Source organism: Sturnira hondurensis, unplaced genomic scaffold (assembly GCF_014824575.4).
Source record: "Sturnira hondurensis isolate 20B ecotype Veracruz unplaced genomic scaffold, ASM1482457v3 Scaffold0022319, whole genome shotgun sequence".
Classification (NCBI taxonomy): domain Eukaryota; kingdom Metazoa; phylum Chordata; class Mammalia; order Chiroptera; family Phyllostomidae; genus Sturnira; species Sturnira hondurensis.
In genome coordinates this window covers 5252519-5273289 of record NW_028094950.1, presented here as the reverse complement: position 1 = coordinate 5273289, position 20771 = coordinate 5252519, and the positions used below count along the sequence as shown (strand labels likewise).

The following is a 20771-nucleotide window of genomic DNA, read 5'->3' as shown; positions in this document are numbered from 1 at the left end:
TCCCCTGAATTCCCCTTCAAGGGTGAGCGTGAAAATCAGGTCCTTGGGAAGGAACCTTGAGTCCTCCCTTCCTCAGATAGAACCACACCCAGTCCCTGGGGTGAGCTCTGCTCCCCTCGGCCAGCTAACATGCCACCTTGACCATGCTATAAGGCCCATCAGTGTGGAGCATAATCACATGCTTTCCTATCTCTGTGGATGGCAGGTCTTCGTGGGCAGGGCTGCTTCTACACCCCGTTGTACCCCCAGCAGTTAGCCCAGGGCCAGCACACGGCACTGGAGAAACAGTCCTCGAGANTTTTTTTATAAATGATCCACAGGACATAACCATGAGAGCTTTTCATGTATATATTATTTTAATTTTCTCAAAGACCATATGAACTAGGAATTCTTAATATCCAAATTTGGAAGAAAAAACATAATCTTAGAGATCCAGAAACGTGCTCAAGCTCACGTGTGGCTGAACAGGTCTGGAATCCAGTTGCACCTGACCTCTAAGCCTGGGCACATGGCAACGGCCTCCCCTGAATTCCCCTTCAAGGGCGAGCGTGAAAATCAGGTCCTTGGGAAGGAACCTTGAGTCCTCCCTTCCTCAGATAGAACCACACCCAGTCCCTGGGGTGAGCTCTGCTCCCCTTGGCCAGCTAACATGCCACGTTGACCATGCTGTAAGGCCCATCAGTGTGGAGCATAATCACATGCTTTCCTATCTCTGTGGATGGCAGGTCTTCGTGGGCAGGGCTGCTTCTACACCCCGTTGTACCCCCAGCTTGTGTTAAAAAGAGGTGGCCACAGTTCACTAGGGAATTTGTTTGCTTTGTGTAAACGTGAGGAGTTAGCCCAGGGCCAGCACACGGCACTGGAGAAACAGTCCTCGAGATGCCTCTGTCTGGTGGCTCCATGGCAAACTGAGGAAAATAGGGGCCAGGTCACAACACGCCTTGCAGAAAGCTAGTCCAACGGTTTTATGGTACGGGGATTTTATTTTACAAACTGATGGTGAGAGTTACATCAGAATCCTTAAAGCTCACTTTGAAATTTTACTGCTTTATGAAATTCAAAAGTCCCGGGGCTGCTAACACAGTCGGTGACTTGCCTGGGCCTGGGAGCAGAGCTAAAGAGGAACCCGGTCCCTGTCTCAGGCCAGTGCCTCTGGCTGTGTCCTGCTACATCCTGTTCTTAGTCTTACCATAAGTCTGCCCTACTCACTGCAACAGTGCCCAGCACAGTGGGGGAAAGCAGTCCTATTCTGGTGTAGGAACGTTTCTGGGGACTGGCTGTGATTTTAGGAGGGCTATTAGGACAATGTACCTTTCAACGCGATCAACAAGGTTCAGAGTGGGAGAAATCGTGCTGATGACCCCGAGGCTTGCAGGGTCCCAGCACTGCCCTGCAAAGCAAGCAGCGCCTCTAGCTTGCCTCCCATGACCGTTGGCAGCGTCCATGGCACAGCCCTGATATACCAGTGTTCACACAGCTCAGAGATTCTCTCCCGATAACCAATGAACCCCCTCATACGACATGCACACTACTAACTTGTTTTGAATTATAGGCAAAACCAGTTAGCCGTAAACTGGTAATACGTCAGATACAAAACGCGCCACTTTTCAAAGGCATATTTCTTATATGACATGAAGCACCTGCTTTTCTGGGGGTGGGGAATGCACCCCTGCAATGAAGTTGCTCAGCTTATAATTCACTGGGAGAGTGACTTTGCCAAACCAGGTTAGGGCTGTTAGGTGACTGGGCCAGGCCAGGAGTCCATTTCCCATCTGCCATTTCTGCAGTGAAGTCATAAGGTTTTCTGTTCTGTTGCCGAGTGGGCTGCCCAGAATCCAACAGATGATTTCATTCCAAGATGAAGGAAGAAAACTGAAGTAGAGTGAGTCTATTAAGCACTTTCATCTGACAATAAAAATGAGTTAATGGCTAAAATGTGTTTTCAAAACGTTTTAACACTACAAGTAATGGCACTCAAATGGGAAAACGCTTTGGATATTCTCATCGATCATTAATACCCCGGTGTCCCTCCAAAGGACCCGGCGTCCCCGTGGAATGCAAGTCGTCAGAGTCCAGTGGGAAGGCGGTCCGTGGGAATTCTCAAAAAAGGTAACAGTATCATTGGGAGACCATTACGGAGCTGAACAAGTAAGTGCAGGTTGAAAATAGCCCTATCAATACCGGAGTTCAGTTTCTAAAATGAACTATTATCTCATCGTAGCTCATTTCCCCATAAACGTTAACATGATAGCAGCAAAAAGTCTCTGAGAAATGAGGGCAATGTTAGGTTCATTTTCAGGGAATGCAAGTCCGTGGCCCCCCAGTTTCAAATGCTGGTGAACGTGAAAACAATCCATGGAGGGTGGAGTCCTGGACCAGCCCACGGGGGGTGGGGGGGGGAGTCGTCAGTGAATTTGCTCCCTTCCCCTTGTGAAATCAAGAACACAGTGGGGAGGAAACTTCTTGATAAGTCCGTCCCTTCCTGAGGAAGACTGACAGCATCAGCCCACCCAGGCCCATTCTGCCTAATTTCAAAGGGAAGGAGACCTTTTGCAGAGGCAGCAGCCCCAGGCACCCCAGTGCTGTCTTGGTAATGCCACAAGCTTACTGAGTGCTGGTGGGCAAGTTGTTTATGTTACCTTTCTTGTATGGCCTCACTTCAGTCTAGAAAATGGAAGGAAACACTGAAAAGTTATCTAGTTTGGGTTGTTCTCTCCATCAGTGATTTAGATTAAGCAGACTGCCAGGTCTCCTGGTTTACAAACCTCCTTTTTCCAGAACTCCTGCTGAGGTGTTTAAATGAACAAGAGCCAGGCCCCTCTCCGCAGAGCATGGGGTGCAGGGGAGGCGTGAGCCTGTAAGCCATGGGCACTGTTGGCCAAACCCTCCTCCCCGAGACGCTGGACAGCCTCTGTCTTCTCAGTCCTCTCTTATCTCTCTGACTACTTCTTCTTAAGTTTCCACTTCCCTCATCTGACCTTTAAATGTCAGCCTCCAATCGTCTTTCTTCCCAGGCGAGACCCTCTGGACTCGTTTTCATCCCTATGTTGAGGACTTCTCAACCTCTAGCCTCCAATCAGAACGCCCCCTCCCAACTCCAGGCCCATACATGAAGTGAATTTTCCGCAAGCTTAGCAGTCTTTGGGGGGGCCGTTAATGCCCCTCAGTGCTGCCCCCATGGTCCTCCTCCCCACTCCTTCAGAGCAAAGCATCATCACCTACCCAAGTGTATGAGCCAGAAACCTGAGTGTCCCCTGAGATTTCTGCATCTGTCGCAGCCCTCAGATCCACGCTCTCACCAAACTCTACCCACTTATTTTTCCCCGTTGCCCTCAGACGCACCTCTTCTGCAGGCCCTCCCCTTGCTGCAGTTTGTCCTGAGTGGCTCTGGCCACTATCCTCACCTCTCTCTCACCTCTCACCAACCCGACACCAGATAACTAAGTGCCTCGGCTCCTGTCACATCGCATGTGACATGAATGCTGGTGAACGAAATCTTTTGCCCTGCTATTATCTTACAATAGAACCTTAAAAAAGGAAAAAAGGCTCTCCCCTTGTCTCTGCTTGCCCTCCATGCCCTGGGCAGATGTATCACACACTTGTGCTTGAAGTTCCTCTGGGTCCATAGTTCGCCGTCAGGTGGCGGAATAAGACCCAGCAGGTCAAGGCCCAGGGAGGCATATGCTATTGGAGGGAGTCCTTCTAGGGAGGGAAAGCCCCTTGAGGAACCACACCTGCCCCAGTGTTGTGGATTGACTTGATTTGCAAAGCTCCCCCCTGGCTACCATGGACAAAAGAGCTTTGGGAATGGATGGATCAAAGCATAGGGACATTACTTCCCAGGTGAAATTTATTTTGGGAAGTGTGGCTTGTCAAAAATTATATAAGCACAGAAACACCAACAGATACCAGTTTGCACACGCAAATGCTGAAGAATTTGAGCTCAAAGGAGACTGGCGGCTCCATTACATCCTCAGTATCGGGGCGTCCAGAGCGCCAAAACCGCCCTTGAAATCCCCCCAGAAGCAGGAGTGTTTCTGGGTTTGCTTCCAGTTTCTGAAAGGAGCAATTGGCTTGATTTCAAAGCACTCTTCACTGCAAACCAAACTTAATGTTTTATAATAAAATCCCTGGCTTGACCTCCAAGCAAGTTATAAAGACCACCAAAACTGACACTGGGCCAGGAATGGTGGGTGAGGTGAGTGTGCTCAGGGCTGAGAGAGCTGCTTCCCAGACAGACTCCGAGGCTGAGTGGGAGGTAAAGTTAGCTGGGTAGAAGGGACTGTGCTTCAGGGCAAATACCTTCCCAGCTGGCTATCAGATGAAGAAGGTACACGCTTCACAAGGCGTTCAGGGCCACAAAACCTGTCCTGCTCTCTCACCTGACCTTCAGCTCCTCTGAACGTTCTGTACTTTGGTCACAGCAGAGACGGTGCCAAGGTGTCAAGGACTCTAGCCTCCTTTGTTCTGCTTCTGGGCTTTTTTTTTTTTTTTTTTTTTTTGCTCAAGCTTTTCCCTTTGGATGGAATGCCCTTCCCTTCTCCTCTGCCTTTGGGTGTCCTGTCTATCTTTTAAGGTCCGTACCAAACAGCATTTCCTCCCAGAAACCTCCTACCCATTCCCCAGCTTGAATTAACAACCTTTCTTGCTGTGAATTCTTTCAAGGGCTATGTCTTCCTCCTTTTCAGAATGCCACCCATTTCCGCCACACACACCCCCGCCCCCAAACACCAAGCACAGGCCCAGCATACAACCCTCATCATGTATGTCCCCTGAAATGGCTTGGAAGCATTAGATCAGTAGGCACTGCACAGCAACAATGACAAGATGCCAACCGCAACCAAACAGAGCAGAGAAAGTAGCCACTGGTAACAGGAGAAGGTCAGGGAGAATTAGTATTTCCCCAGATAGAAATATCTGGGGGTACATGATTCTATTGTTTTTTAATCATGGATGACTTTGAGAACCTGATGAAAATCAGCCTTCTTAGAAAAAAAATGCACACATGCACAGACTCATGTGTTTTTGCATTTAATTCCAGGAAGTACAACAAGCACCCAGAGGCCCAGGAATGAAAATTCCTCATCAATTTTCAAATCACCAACACTGGGCAGGATGAGGAAGGTGTTTCCAAGTGGGCGGACCAAAATGAAAGGGTCAGAAAGTCACTAATTAGAAATAGTAGGAGCTGAGGAGACCTTGGGCAAGTCGTTCCACTCTTGTCAGTGTTCCTCATGTGTAAAATGTAAATCATAATACTTCCTTTGCAGTATTTTTATGGACTAAAGAAGGTAATGCAGGCAAAGCATGTAGTGTCCTACCTGGCATCCATTCAGCTAATTTATTGCACCTCCTGTCCTGCATATAAAAAATTGCAACCACAATGCAAACAAGCAGTTTCCCTTTTACAATAAATTCTGCACTGCTGCTTTGGAGCGGGGGAAGAAAGGCCTTGCTCAGACCACCACCTCTGTGAAGCTGAGGGCTGAATGGCTGCTGCGGGCTCGTTCACATGGCTATTAATCATACAAGAGCCCATTTATGACAAACGCAGGTCACTCCCTTTGCATGACAAGGCATATGGGTCCACAGAGCCCCATTATCCAAGAAAACAGAGCATTGTGGGCGATGCAGGCGAAGCCGAGTGCATACACACAAGCGGACATTGTAAGGCTGTTTGCACAACCCCGCAGTGCTCCTCGCGGATTTCCTGCCAAGGAGACATTTAGATCTCACGGAGTCTGCTGCAGACATTTGCTCATTCAATATGGCTTCAGGCCGCAGGCCGGAGAAACCCGGGTGCATGATGCCCTCTGCTGGCTGTCCCAGAACTGCATGCTGGGATACTTCAATGAGCAGACAAGATGCTCTCAGGATCCCAGCCTCTTCTTCCCCTCTCTGAGGAAAGGAGTACAGTGCAACGGACATGAGCTTCACGGTCTGGAAACCCCAGCTCAAATCTGAACTGTAGCATGGGTTAGCTATGGGCCCTTGGAGTTGTTGCCCCATGCCTCCGATCTTATTGTTCTAGAGGGAGTTCACTGCACTCTTTTGGCTGAGGCAGGAGTGATGCAAATCACGCAGCCCAAGGCCTGCCACTTGGCCAGAGTCGAAGGAACACCTGCACTCCCCCTTCTCCACCTGCCCCCGCAGGGCAGGCACTGTCGTCTGACCTGTGAAATTGGCAAAGGAAATCAATAAGTGCCCCGTGGTAATATTTTTGCTGAAACTGCAGCCAGTGTATAAAGCAGAAATAGGACTTCATCTTCCTAAGGTCTCAACTCTCTAACCTTTTGTCAGGCTGTCCTCCTTTGCTTTACCATCGTGTGTTTGTGCCCACCTACACACACAATGTCACCTGGCACCTGAAATGCCTGGCCTCCAGGGCAGGCTCAGTGGGAAGGTGGGGCGTGAGCTGGCGGAAAGTCTCGGCTAAGTTGTATCTCTTTAAGATGAAGGAAAAGGCACTCCACTGAACTTCCTAAACTGAGCTGTGGTCTGGTTCCTGAAGGTCAGTGTAGCACCAAGAACATGAACTTGGGTTTGAATCCCAGCTCAGCCATGTATTAGCTGGATAGTCTCAATCAATGTTTTTAGTAATATTTACCTCACCTCCCTGGAACCTGAGCTTCAATATGAGTAGCACAGGGATTAATTCAACCTCTTCAACCATGGCTCAGGAATAATGAGACAACTTATGTCAACAACATAAGTGGTAGTTGCTACAATCACGATTGCTATTGTAATTTTTATTGTTCTACCCACTGGTCTCAGTTCTGTTCCCCGGGCCAGGAAGAAGAATCCCTCTCTCTACATAATACTGATACTTGTGAGGGCTTTAAATACCCCCCTAGAGTACGTATGCTGATGACTTCCACATTTATAACTGTCACCTGACTCGTAGAACCAATTGACTACTTGACTTCTAATAGACACTTCAACCACAACACACACGAAATTCGAGTTTTGGTTTCTCTCCCCAAAATCTGCCCCTTCCCAGGTCTTTCCTGTCTGAGTCCATGGCAATCACAGCCAATCCATGTTTCCAGATGCTCGGTCCAAAAGGGCTGGCATTACCCGTGCCTCCTCTCTTCCTTCCAAATGCCACATCCAAGTAACAAATCCCGTCAGCTCTACTTTTAGGATATATCTTACACTCAATCATCCTCGCATCCTCCCTCATGGGCGCCTTACATCGAGCAATAAGCCATCACCATTTTTTGCCCAGAATATCATACTTGCCTCCCAGACAGACCTCCTAGCTCATAACCACTCCCCACACTTGGTCAATGGTGATGTCACCACGATGCTTTAAAAACTGCATTACGTCACTCCTCTGCTTCACTCCTTCCCTTCAAAGACTTCCTGTTTCACCCAGAGTAAAATAGACCATCCTTCTGATAACCAACAAGGCCCATGGCAATGCTATCCCCAGGTAGTCCATCCCCGACATCTCTCCTTCCTTCACTGTGCTGGTCACTCACTTCCTCTTTCTTGAACTTATCACATATATTTCTGCCACAGGACCTCCTTTCTTGCTAGTCCTTCTGCCTGAAACATACCCCCCACCCCATATATCTGCATGGTTTTTTTTTAAAGTTTCTGTTCAGGGTTTACTTTCCACTGGAGCCCAACTTAACCACTCTGTCCAAAACAGTATTTCACCCCACACCCCAAGCACTGTCTTTATTTTTGTAAACCTCTAGCTCCATCAACTTACGCACCCCTGACTCTCAGACTAGGGCCTGGGACATAGTAGGAACGCCATGTCTGTATGTGGAACAAATGGAGTTATTCACACAACTCCCATGATCCTTTGGAGTTGCTCTTTCAACAAGTGTATGCTTCTTCCTCCTTATCCCCTGGGAGGAGGGGCGCTCGGGACACTTGATATTTTGGTCACACACTCTCACCTGGATAAGAATGGGGGAGATGCCATCCTACCAGGGGATGGGGAAATGCATGGTTGGTGAGCATGGTCTTCAGGAGGGGCATTATGGGACCATAAAAGACAAAGTGCCATTCTGGGGGGCAGGAGAGGGCGGGATGGCCAGGAGAATCAGCTAAGGACTGATTAGGTAGGAATTCGGAAACTAGAAAGCAGAAGCAGTACCTTCCTGGGCAGACTGCACCCCTGAGGCGGGTCAGGCAGTTCATGTGTAACCCTGGGCCTGAAGAACAAGGGAGGTACCAATGACTGGTGTGTCTGTGATGCCACCAACTGCGTAGGGAGTCAGGAGCTCTGTGTCCTAATCTCATTTCAGTCACCTATTTGCTACAGAACCTTGGGGAAGGTTATTTTTCTCCTTTTCTGAGTCTCATCCTTGTCACCTCTTAACCTCCTGGTTAAATAACCTGGAATATGCCTCTTTGTTCTGAGAGACTTGAGTTTTATGCAATGAGAATGTTCAACATGACCAAATACACAGGCAGATGCCCTAACGCCAAACCATGAGCTAAGTTAACAGAAATGGGATGCAACTTCCACTTAAGAAACAGAACTACCCGTGCACAGCGTGCCTGCAGAGCATCTCTGGTGTTGCTCCTTAAAGCCCTTGGATCTCGAGGTCTCTGGCAAAGACAGTGATGACAGGGTCCCAGCACTTTCAAATGCGCCATGCTCTATAAAAACTGACCACCGCTACGGCCAAGGAGCGCTACAGAGTTTACCTCTGTGAGTAAGCAGGGAGTCCGAAGTCAGGTACAATGTTTAAACTACTAAACAGAAATTGCTCTCAAGCCTCTGTTATTGGAAGTATCAAATGCCATGAAATGAACAAACATGCCAACCACAAATAATTTTCACATATTTAATAAAGGGAGCCCTGTATTAGGCAATGTTTGGACAGCTTGGTTTAATCTATCATGTGTATTCAAAGGTCTAATTTGATGTCTCTAATTCAGACTCTTTTCCTCTGGAATTTGAGAAGCCATAGAGGACCCGCCATAGTCCCAGCCCTGGAAGCCCAAATCAGGTCTCACTGCAATTATAATAATAATAGTGAAATTGTAACATTAAGGCACCAGGTTGGGGATGCCCACTGGCTTGTACAAAATTCCGTGAGATGATGGAATAATGCCATTAATACAGATTAATAATGCCATTTGGACGTCTATTTACATGGCCCAGGGAATGGCTGCATTTAGATGGAATGAGTAATAAGCTTTTTCAAAATTTCTATAAATTATCAGTCTAACAAAAGTTCTGTTTAATTGGAAAATTTCTATTGGCTCTGCCGTGTTATCCATCTTCTCCCACCCCCCTTCACCCTTGCATTTGCTCTTGACTTAGCATTGACCTCTGCCTTCCTATGGCTCTGATGTACAGGAGTGGGCCAAGGTAGGTTCGCAGCTGTGAGTGACAGTCCTTTGGGCCAATAAAGCTATTGTGATCATCATGACCTGCATGTCTTTTTCCACATGTACAACTGTAACTGTCCCTAATCTTTAGCCCCCTCTCCTAATACCTTTAAGAGCTGGCCCAGAGGGCCCTGAACCCGAAATCCTGAAAATTCAAAAGGTTACTTCATGCCCTGGCTTGTGTGGCTCAGTGCGCTGAGTGTCAATGTGTGAAGAAAATGGTTGCTGGTTGGATTCCTGGTCAGGGCACACGCCTGGGTTGTGGGCCAGGACCCCAGGTGGGTGTACGCAAAAGGCGACCAATCGTGTTTCTCTTGCATTGACTTTTCTGTCCTTCTCTTTCTCTTTCCCTTCCCCCCTCTTAAAAATAAATAAAATTTTTTAAAAAGAGAGATTACTTTACTTAGTGCCCTGCTTCCAAAAATCCTCATTACCAAATAGCCCTGTAATTTTAAGAGCTTCCCACAAATTGTCTCAATGAATTCTCACAGTAACTCAAAAGGAGATAAGTAGTTTAGTTTTGAGAGTTACTAAAGCGATATACCACTCTGTTAAAATAGCTTTTCTTTGCGCAAATTCAAGAGCTTGCAGTTAAGTACTTTCTCCACTAAGAGGCAATATCATCTCATATTAAAAACTCCAGGCCCAGTCTGGGTAGGCACTTAGGACAAAAACAGAAGTTCTTAAAAAAAAAAAAAGACAAAGTCGAGGGATCAATTTCAGCATCCTGAATATTTTCTAAATGTTATTCCTCTTAGTTGTAAAATTTGTAGAAGTCCCACAGCTGCAGGACCCAATGCAGTAACTCAACTCCTGTTCAAGGTCATTTCAAGAGGACTGCTCATTACCAGTTTGCCAGAAAAGGAGCCGTGACATTTGGGAATGAAAAGTTAATAGATCCTGTCATGCGGCTTAGTAAATGTCCTACCCAGTCCCTTCTGCTAATTTTCTTAAATCATGTTTTCTACCGAGGGAAACATCTGTCTTGCGGCTGAATCTATTTGACTTGGCTTGCAAAGAGTAAAGATTTTTTTTTAACCTTAAAATCCTATTCCAACCTCATCAAGATGTGTTTCTATCACTCACTTTGAAGAAACACGCACTTACAATTATATCATGGACCTGGAAACTAATCTGAAATGCAAATTAGGAGAGTGGGAGATCATCTATTGGTGATCTGTACCACCAGCCCTGGGCTGATGACAGGGGACAGGGGGACATTTCTGTCAGAGGCACTCCTGCAGGAAACCCACGACACACAGAGCAGGCAGCAGAGCCACCGAGGGACTTCCCTGTTTGGACTGACCAACCCAGACCACAACTGAACCAAACAAACAAACTCACCAAGTTTATCTCCAAATTTATGTTTGAGCCCAGCCCTGTTCTTGATGACTAAACCATGTGTTGTCCTGATTTCAACTTGACCCCGAAGCCCGGGTTCCCAGGCTGGTGTCTGCGGCCACAGATGACTACATTTGAAAGCTTTGCCCTGCACTCACTGTAGGGTCCACAGGCCCCACAGGCAGATCAAATCCTGTTTAGGCTACTTCTCAATTCCACTGGGGAATAGTGAGTTGTTACGCAAACTTGAGGTCTGGGGCCGCTCCTCAGCTCATACCATCTGAGAACCCAGCTGAACAAAATGACCTCAGCTCATTTGGTGTCCAGCGGAGTATGGGAAGAACACAGAGGACCCTGTGGAGATGCCAGCTCATCTTTCAAGTCCTAGCCCAGGACCTTGGCCGTAAGTTTGAGAACCACTATGCTAGACTACACATTTGAAGTTTCAAGGTCAAGTTCCCTGTTCATCCTGTATCTATAACTAGATGACTGTTTTAGAACTTGTTGGTTTAGGATGGAGAAAACCAGAAGTCCCTGCCTTGTGCTGGCTTCGTAGGCATTTTGTATCATGACTCAGCTCATTTATTGATTAGCACCAAGGAAAGTTCATCAAGGAACTAGGAACAGCATTTACTGAGCTCCCACAGGGGGCCAGGTCTGTGCTGAGTGCTGTACAAACATGCCCCAGTCCTGAGGTTGAGATTCTATGGCTGTAAATTCTTCACTCTCCATTTTCAGCACGGCCTTCTACTCTCCCAGCCTCGGTTTACTCACCTGAAGGAAGGATCAGACAGAAGCTAGACCAGACAATCTCACAGATCACTCTAAACAGAAAGCTTTTAGCACATTTCCAAGGCAAAACTCTCGACGTCTTTGCTAAAACAGAAAATCCAGGTGTTTAAATACAATGCTTGCTTACTTAAACAATCAACCCATGGTATGCAGCAACTACTTAATCTGACCCTCGAATACAGTGTCCATTACTGACCAGACAGCTAGCATCTCTCGGAACCAATACCAGTGGCTTCTATTTCACTCCTACCAGAAGCTCAGCAGTGTGGGACCGTCCTGGGTGTGGCCTGGCGAGTATGCAGGTCCCCATGGCAGGCGCCATCTTGCTACCCTCCACTCTGGTTGGCATGGCGACGCCCGAGCCGGCCTTCACTCAGGCCTCCCTTCCCCTTCACTCCATTATCCCTGTGTGAGATCTTTCCCCAGAAGGACAGAGAAATCCTAAGGGCAAGGTCTGATGTCAGGGGAGAACAAGCAAGCCTTTGTGGGGCCTCCAAGGGGCTGTGCCCGGGCCAGGCTCTCAGCAGCACACAGACGGGCCTGTGCTCACTCCAGGGGGCACGGCTCTGTCCTGACAGTGGGGGCCCCCACGTCCCTTCCCTGAGCCCTCCTCCCCCGAGCACGAGAGCTGGGCCAAGCGGCAGGATCTCAACCTGGTGCCCCCAGGCATTTCACATCAAAAAGGCTTAAAGCTGAGCTTACCCTCTGTACCCAAACCAAAAAATCCCTATCAAGCGATTCTTCTCTTCTTTGCCATTCTCCTGCCCCCTCTTCAGAATGGCACCCCAATCCCTAAGTCATCCGTAGTCAACTCCACCACCATCTCTCAATGCACCTCCATCTTCTGCCTCCATCTGCTTCTTACCCCACCCCTGCTCCACCGAGAAGTCCCTGGGCTCCTAAAATGCTTCGGTTGTTCACGAGGCACGGCACCCTTGTGATGTCTGTGTTCATCAGAGTTGCTGACTTCAGCTTTGAACCTTCGCCTAAGACTAATTCTGCACAGAGAAGATGCTTAATAAACAACCATGAAACGATTGAACTCACACCACATCCCAGAAACTTATTTGTAACAGAGAATTCAACCGAGGCTTTAGGGCAAAGTAAAAATGGCTAACACTGTGTCCGTTCTACGTGCCAGGCACCACTTCGAGTGCTCATGCACATTAACTCATTGAATGATCAGAGCGCCTTGTGTGGCAGGCTCGAATGACCATCTCATTTTACAGACGAGGAAACTGGTGGGCGGGAGGTGGGATGACCACTGAGCTCACCAGAGTATGTGGCAGAGGAGGATTCAGCCCAGGAAGTGTGGTTTCATCTGTGTTCCTAACTATATGATACAGCATGTCACGATGACTGCAATTAAATCAACGTCACCTAAGTTCCACTCTCGGCCACAATATTTGGTACATGGCATTCCTCCAGACTGGGGACATGTGCCTTTGCAAATGTCATCACATTTGCAGGCTCCTTGTGTCCCACACTATGGCAACTGAAGATCAAGATGGCTATTTCCAGCTTTCCCTGACCAGCAGCGGAGTCAGGAGAAGTAAGGGGATCCTCTGGGGGACACTGATGGCCAAGCCGAGGTCCTCAGAGGAGGTACTTTCCGGGTCTGCTCTCAGCATGAAGAACTCCACAGAATTCCCCCGCTAGTTGGCAGCCTGGTCCCGACCCCTGGGTTCTTCTTGCTTTCCAGGTCACGTGAAGTGTCTACCCTGGGACCCCTAGGCTAGTCACTTGCAAGACACAACCAGAGAAAGGCAGGCTCGATGTGAGGGCCAAACACCCCACACTGATTGCCCTATTTTCCAACCCAGAGAAGAGGCAAAGACAGAGACCAGAGCAAGGAAGCCAGAGACCAGAACAACAGAACGAACCCAGGCTATGAGCTATACCAGGGCTCACAGCACAGGCTGCATAGGGTGGGTTGTAGGCTGAGCCCCCTTTTACTCTGGGAAGCAGATCAGCTGTTCTGCCCTCTGGGACTGATGGAGGCCCCCCCGCCATGAAGAGATGAAGGGTCTCTTTTCTCACTTTCCAAAGGTGCTTCCTAGCAGTGGTGATACAACACTGAGTCCCACACTAGGGTCCTGCTGGACCATCTAGGAATTCAGTGGGATTCAAAGACTGTCCTTGGGGACAAGTTTGGAAATGGAAGCACCTGGATGATCAAGTCTAAGTCCCTTATAGTGACGATGGAGCAGGGAAGAGGGTGTCCCAGGTCACGTGGTGGGCCACTGTAAGAGTGCGGACTAGAAGCCGACCTAACGTTAAGGCTACAGGTACTTCTCTTTCCTTCATTATTCACTTTCTTGTCTTTATTTATTTTCTCTTTCTTCCTTTTCATTGATTTTTCTTCTTCTTTTTAAAGAATTTTACTTTACGTCTGCTAAAGGCATTCAAAAGAAATGCTTACTTTAGGGGTAGAGCCAGAGTTCTAGACAGAAGGAGGTAAGAGGAAGTTCATGAAAAGAAATTAGATTCTGTGTCTTATACTCAGCCCCACCCATCAGGAAGAGCTGGCAGGTCCTCCAAGAACAAGAGACTAGAAAGCCCCTGCTCTGGTGAGGGCAACTCGTCCCTGAAAGGAGAAATGGAGACCCTCCAGTCAAAGCAAAGCACCTGCTCTTATGGCCATGGGTGTTGAGATGTTTAAGCCAAGCAGAAATGAGACATGGTTGGGTTTGAAGACGGATTTGTGAAGAGGGAAGGGGGGTGACCTGTGCCTGGAGTTGGAACTAGCTGCCCTGTTAAGTAGTGAGCTCCACATCCCTGGAAGCATGTTGAGAGTTTGCCAGCACCAGAGGAATCTGGAGAGGACTTTAGGGAACATGCATCTCTGACTCTGCGACAGGATGTCACTGCTCTGACCAGGTCTGAGTTTAGAGCTCTAGGCAAAGACAATGTCCAAGGGAGACATTGCTTAATTGCTTCTCATCGGTTTACCAGAGGCTTCACATATTTATCTGAGGGTGACATGGCACTTACTGGGGAAGGGGAGACAATTAGCAGAGGGTGTGACTCCTGGCCACCTGCAGCTGTGAGCCTTGGACAAGCTCCCTCATCTCCTCTGTAACTGGCACCAAAACTCCCTCCCGTGTGCTCGTGAATGACCAATACCATGAAGTGCGCTGACCTGGGCACATCTAGGAATGTGTGAAGGTCGGTAAGGTCAGTTCTAACCCGCCCATTCATCTCCCGGCCAACAAGTGTGCCTGGAAGTCGTCAGCCCCAGGTTCTCCTCTGGGTTAAAATAAATTCTATATAACACATGCATCTGTGTATATATGTACATATACACGCACATAGCACACACGTATGTACATGCCCATAACATACACATTTTTTTTCCTAAGAGGAGGTGGAAGGACAGACGGTTTTTAAAAATCTCTCAGTTTTCACTGGGAAGAAGCAGGCCCAGTTCTCGGAGAAGCTGACTTGCCACCAGAGAGCTCTGGCGAGTTCATGCTGCTGACTCAGAGCTTGGGGATAATGGGGATGGATCCCTGCTCCTCCCCTCTCCACTTCTTTTCTTGTTCCCCCTTAGCTTATTCTGCTCATTCCCACCTCCATAGGGTCAGAGAAGAGATCAACTCACATGAGTCTGTTTCATTATTTTCAGTCACTGTCGGGAACTAAGTGGGAGGGTGAGGAGGTGGCTCCTAATGGGTTTTTTAGAGGCAGAGTTGAGGCCTTATTAGCGCCCGGCAATCGCTCTGCTATTCCCTCCCCACCACCATCGCAGAGAATCAAGTGTTTGCCCTCATTTACTGAGTGCTGTTCAGTACCAGCAGTGTCTCTCTCCCAGATCCCAACCCGTACTCATCCTTCAATACCCAGCTCAGGTGGCCGCTCTGGGGAGCCTTCCCTGTGTTCCCTGGGCAGAGAGATGCTCCTTCTCTGCATCCACATCACTTTGATCAGGCCCAAACTCTCACTCGCTGTCTGCTCCTGTGACCGTTGCCTCCTTCCCCCCACCACAAGCTTTTCCACTGCCAATGGATGTCTCATTCAGTCCACCTGGAGTGACTTCCTTTACAGCTGAGGGAACTGTGGTCTTCGAACATTACAAGAAATGAATGTAAAATAAGCGTTTTAAAGAACTGGGTGGGGGGCAAATACAATTAGACCCTTTGCTTTATAAAACTCCAATCTTATCAGGCCATTGATCTCTGCTTACAGAACTGTTCCCAGCTCTGTGCTGCCCTCAGGACACACTCGACCCTCTTGTGCTGTCCCTCCAGGCTCCAGCTTCTCACTGTGAAGGAGTCCCTTGGTCTCTAAGTCACCTCATGTCCCACTCCACAGTCACGGTGAATGGCACTGCCCACACTCCTCCAAGAGGCAGCCCTTTGTTTATGCTTTTTCTCCACCTAAAAGCTCCGACACCCTCTCCCAAGAGTGTTCCACCCTCCACGCTGTTCACCTGTCTCATGACCCTGCATCTCTGGGATCAGGTGGAGACAGCATGTCTCCAGGCAGCTTACCTTCGTATGGGTAGGGGGCCCTTGCTCTGGGCTTCCCCACACCCACTCTGACACAGCACTAATAGGTGTGTGTTGTCTAGGTCCTAATAGGCCTGCCAGTGAAACCATAGATAACTTCAGGACAAGGGCTGAATCTAATCAGGATTTACCCCCGGCGTCTAGTACGGGCGTTCACATGACAGGCACTCAAATGTTTGCTGAGTGAACGGATCTTTCCTTTCTTCTGAAGCCAAGACTTGGCAATAGCCTAGGGGAACAAATTTCAAGAGAATTGGTAGAAATGACCTGTGGGTGGTTCCCGTGGAAAATTCCCACTCTAGCAAATTGGTTCCACAATGACCAAATTAGGACAACTGGTCACTTCAATCTAATTTATTGACGCAACTTCCCCACGCAGCTTTGAATGAGCGCCAGCCCATGGGCCCCTGTGTCATTCACTCCAGAGTCTCGGTACCTACTGCCAGGATGGGTCTTTGAGTAAATAACTAAAACTCCCCCAGACAAGAGCATCCACCCTTATTTCTACTTAGGATGCTTTATGCAGGGGGCCTTTAAGCTGCCTCCCTCCCTCACTTCACTCAGGCCCTGCTCCAATAATGCCAGAGCACGGAGGCCTTCCCTTGTACCCTGTAGAACGGGAATGTCTGTTCTCCCAACTTCCTAGTTCTCTATCTTGGATATATTTTTTTACATAACATTTAATAAACACTTAGTGCTTCCTGATATAATGTATGTATGTCCACTTACCTATTGACAAGCCCCCATCCGACTAGAATGCAAGCCCCAGGAGAAGAGGAACACTGTGTTGCTCTGTGCTGCACCCCTAACACTAAGAAGGACACCTGCCACATGGTCCATGCTTCATAAACTTTTGAGGAATGAATGGATGCCTGCAAGAATGAATGCCCCACAGAGGAACAGACAAGGAAAGAAGACCAATGTCATGGTCCTGGATGCACATGTACTTGAAGCTAACTCTTGCTGAGGGCCAGCCCAGGACGCTTGCCCCAGATTAATTGATCCCAGCCACCAGCATATTCCCCTGGGTCTTGATACTCTGATCATCTGGAGGAAACAAAGCCCCTGGAATGAAGTTAGTTTTCACTGAGCACTTCTGTGACAAAGGATGGAGTCAAGGGTGGACCCTGAAGTCAGCTCTGACAGAGCCAGCAGTCCAGAGGGCTGGGCTGCAAAGGGCACCCTGGCCAGGGCTGAGGCGAGGGAAGGCTGCTGTTGAAGACAAGCACTGAAATCAAGAGCCTGGCAACAGCTCCTGTCTTCTGTAACTGGTTGGAACTTAGGTTGCATGTACACAAGGCCCGTCCCTGGATTTTAGGCCCAAGACTCAAATGGATCCCAATGGAGGATAAAAGCTATATGTAAATAGCTCTAAATAAGGCTGGCCAGGGAGAGAAGTTAACATTTGTTGAAGTATAAGCAAGAAACTATGCTAACGCATTATCTCCTTCGATTCTCAAGCCTACAAAGCCTACAAGCCTACAAATTAGAATGTCCTGTCCCCATCCTACAGATGGGGAGAAAGAAGATCAGGAATCCAAAATAATCCAGGTAAACTGACTCAGCTAATCAATAGCAGAACTGAGATTTGAAGTCAGGTCTGTCTAATTTCGAAACTCATCTCTTCCTTCTGAACGCGGCAATAACACAGGGAACCACACTAGGAAGAGAAAGAAGAAGGGGAGCCCAAGGTACACCCCATTCTCCGGTGACTGAGGACCTGGTATGAGGAACAAATCTGGGATGAAAAGATCTTGGAACACAGGACTGGAAAATACCTTAGAAACCACCTGATCTCACCTTCAACACTGTGCTCAGTTTTCTAAAAGGCTCTGGCTGTAGTTTTCAAGGAAACTCAAGACATCTCAATGAGAAAGGACTTCAGAAAGGAGGACACTAGAAGGTGACACCAGCAACTGGTGAAGGGTGAGAGGTGTGTGGCCAGCTCGGTGTATAGGCATGTCCTTCCTGACCCCCGATCCCAAGCCAGCTGAGAGGAGTTGCGTGAATAATACAACATAGTCTAGGAGTGAAACTCAGTAGATCTCTAGTCTTCGGGAAGGAATGTCATCTCACATCAGGTCCAAGTTCAATGAAGAAGTTCAAGCAGATGTGACTCTTGCTTTGTAGATAACAAGAAAAGTGTCCATAACCAACTGGGGGAATGTGAGAGAGGAGGGAGGTCATGAGAGAGCCAGCACATTGGCAGTGAGGGAAGAGGGCAAGGGGAACGCTGACCGGCAGCTCGTGCCCTGCAAGCGCTCTTGGATGACAAGTTCATGAACGCAATTTGTCTCTAAAAATGTTACAGTGAAAGAGGTTCCAGCAAGACTTCTCCCCCTGCTCGGCTAAATCTGGATGGACAGAAAGAAACCCCAAGTGTTTAATCCAAAACAGATTCTGCAAAAACAACGACAACAACAACAACAACAAAGCCCAACCTAAAACAGCTCTAACAAGCTCTCCTCCTGAACGTAATTCTAAACTCCTGTGTTTCAGGCCTAAACACTCGACAGTCTCAAGGCAGCTCCCACTCAGAATGTACTTACAGAACCCAGGGACCTTTAATCACTTCCAAATGACAGCTACCTTGAACTGTACATCAGTTATTCATTGGGTCCTTTTTTCCCCCCTCTTACATGTTTGTGGTGTTAGGAGGCACGGTTTCCAGTCGGATGACAAATCTGGTGAAACGGCCATCCATAACACGTCCACGTACTCTGCAAGTGTGCCTGTCATGCGTTCCCCACCCTAACAGTGCTGGTGAGGACTGTGGGGTCTGCCACCACCTACGCCCCTGTTTCTTACCTGGAGATAGCTCTTGTGACTCAGATGCAACAATCCAGGCCAGTGGAATGAACCAGCTGAGCCGCCTTCAGGCTAAGACAAGCCTGGCTCCCCAAATCAGGGCTGTGGCCCCCTTGAGTCCTGTGGTTTTTTGGTCCTGAACGGAGTGATAATCTGTGAAAAGGGAATTGAAGTCATATTACTGTGAAAAGCCATTTCCTGTTCTCCTCTAATAACAATACATTGTTTTAAAGGAGAGCAGAGTCCCAGAATCATAGATTCCCAGGGCTGAAAGAAATTGATGCAATAACCTTATCTCACGCTTCTGTTTTGCTGTTGAGGAAACTGAGGCTCAGAGAAGAAAACAGCCTCCACGAAGGTCTGGACACTTGGAAGAGGAGTCCAGATGCGAGCGTGTCTCTGTCCTTTGGAATTTTTTTTAAGAGCAGCCACATGGTCTGGCCGAATTCTCAAACAACTGGTCACTGACCCTGAATGAGAAATCTTTCTTTTTCTTTTCTTTTTTTTTAAACAGATTTTAAAAAAAGGGAGGTGGCACTTTTTCCAGATTGCTGTTTTTGTCATTTTTACAGTTTTACCCCTGGGAGCTGAATTAGTAAAACAGTCCACCTCGGGCATGTGGTTGGGATGATTCCCCCTGTTTCCCCTCAGAAAAACATTGTTATGGAACAACGTGACCTGTGAGCACAGAGGGGGGTGGGCTTTGCTTCCCAGAGATAGGCATGTTTGTGGCCAGCGGGTAGGTGTCTCAGCCTCTCCCAGCTCAGTCTCTCCCTGGCTCCGTCTCTCCCCATGTTTCAGGAAAACACAACAACAGACATGAACTCTCCTCCCACAGGGACCGTTAATTAGGTGATTTTTCTGGCTACTGTACATTTCAAGAGTCATTCCTCTGTGCAGAAAACCAAAACCAAAAGAGGGATCTTCCATTTGTTAAGCAAATAATATCTGCCAAGCACACCATGTGACTCTCGTAGATGTATTTCCCTAATTTGTCCCTTAATACCATTAACTTCATTTTTCCAAAGGGTTAGGGACCCAGACTTCAGAGAGCTAGAATGATCCACAGAATCGTAAAGAGAATATGGTGCAGAATCATGAATAAACTCATATCTCACTGACGAATCCAGGTTTTGCCCATCTAAATCAGACTATATGTACTCAGAGAAAATACTAGGAGTTTCGCGGTGTTTCAGTTCAAACGCAACAGAACGTTCTTTGGAAGCTGTAAATTGTTGGAAGGGCATGAAGGGTCATTCTTCTGAGAGTTTCTCTCTGACAGGGGCTGTAAAGGCCACGGCTTCCTGCCCTGCTCCCAGCCAGGGCTCACGTGCCCCAGCGAAACTCGGGCTCTGGCTGCAGCCCACAGCAGCTCCGAGGGGGCCAGTCAGTCAGGAAGTCATGATGTTCAATGCTCCACACTTGTTCCTGTTCTCAGACAACAGGGACAGGGCTGAGAGATGGGCTGGGGGTGGAGAAAGAGGAAGAAAAAAAACAGGAAGTGGAGCGGGGAGGGAAGGAAATGATAGAGAAAACACAGCAACTCTGAGAAAGTCCTTGGCCTGATGAGAAAGTGATTTCTGAGCTGATGTTTGTGGGGCTGGCTCTGCATTTTGGGAAAGCTGGTCACGGCGGTAGCAGGGAGAGACTTTGGGGTGCACACCCACACTCGGCCTCCCCTGAGCACAGTCCCAGGCAAGGGGCCCGACACAGGGGCTGGTTCCCACAGGCACCTGGGGGTGGGCAAAGAATAGAACAAATTTCCAAAGAGTCCTGTGGTAGGGCCATGTCCCTCACCTTTTGGCTGTGGCTGAGAGGCCAGGTGTGCCCCACAAGGACCTGGAGACAAGACAGAGAAGGCATTGAAGTGACAGCATCTCAGGGGGTGTTATCCCCCCTGCTGCCCTTCTTCTCAAATGTTCTTTAAAGTATAACCTGCTTTCAGTCTCTGTGATTGGG

General features: G+C 48.3%; 1 protein-coding gene across 1 annotated transcript in view; it reads right to left on the bottom strand.

The window, feature by feature from the left end:
• The window catches only part of CYRIA (CYFIP related Rac1 interactor A), a 49911-nt gene extending 31015 nt beyond the window's left edge, over positions 1–18896 (bottom strand). Inside the window, exon 1 of the mRNA XM_037035417.1 lies at positions 18813–18896. The gene's annotated coding sequence lies outside the window, so the exon portion shown is untranslated. The remainder of the gene's footprint in view (positions 1–18812) is intronic.
• Positions 18897–20771: the final 1875 nt, after the last annotated feature.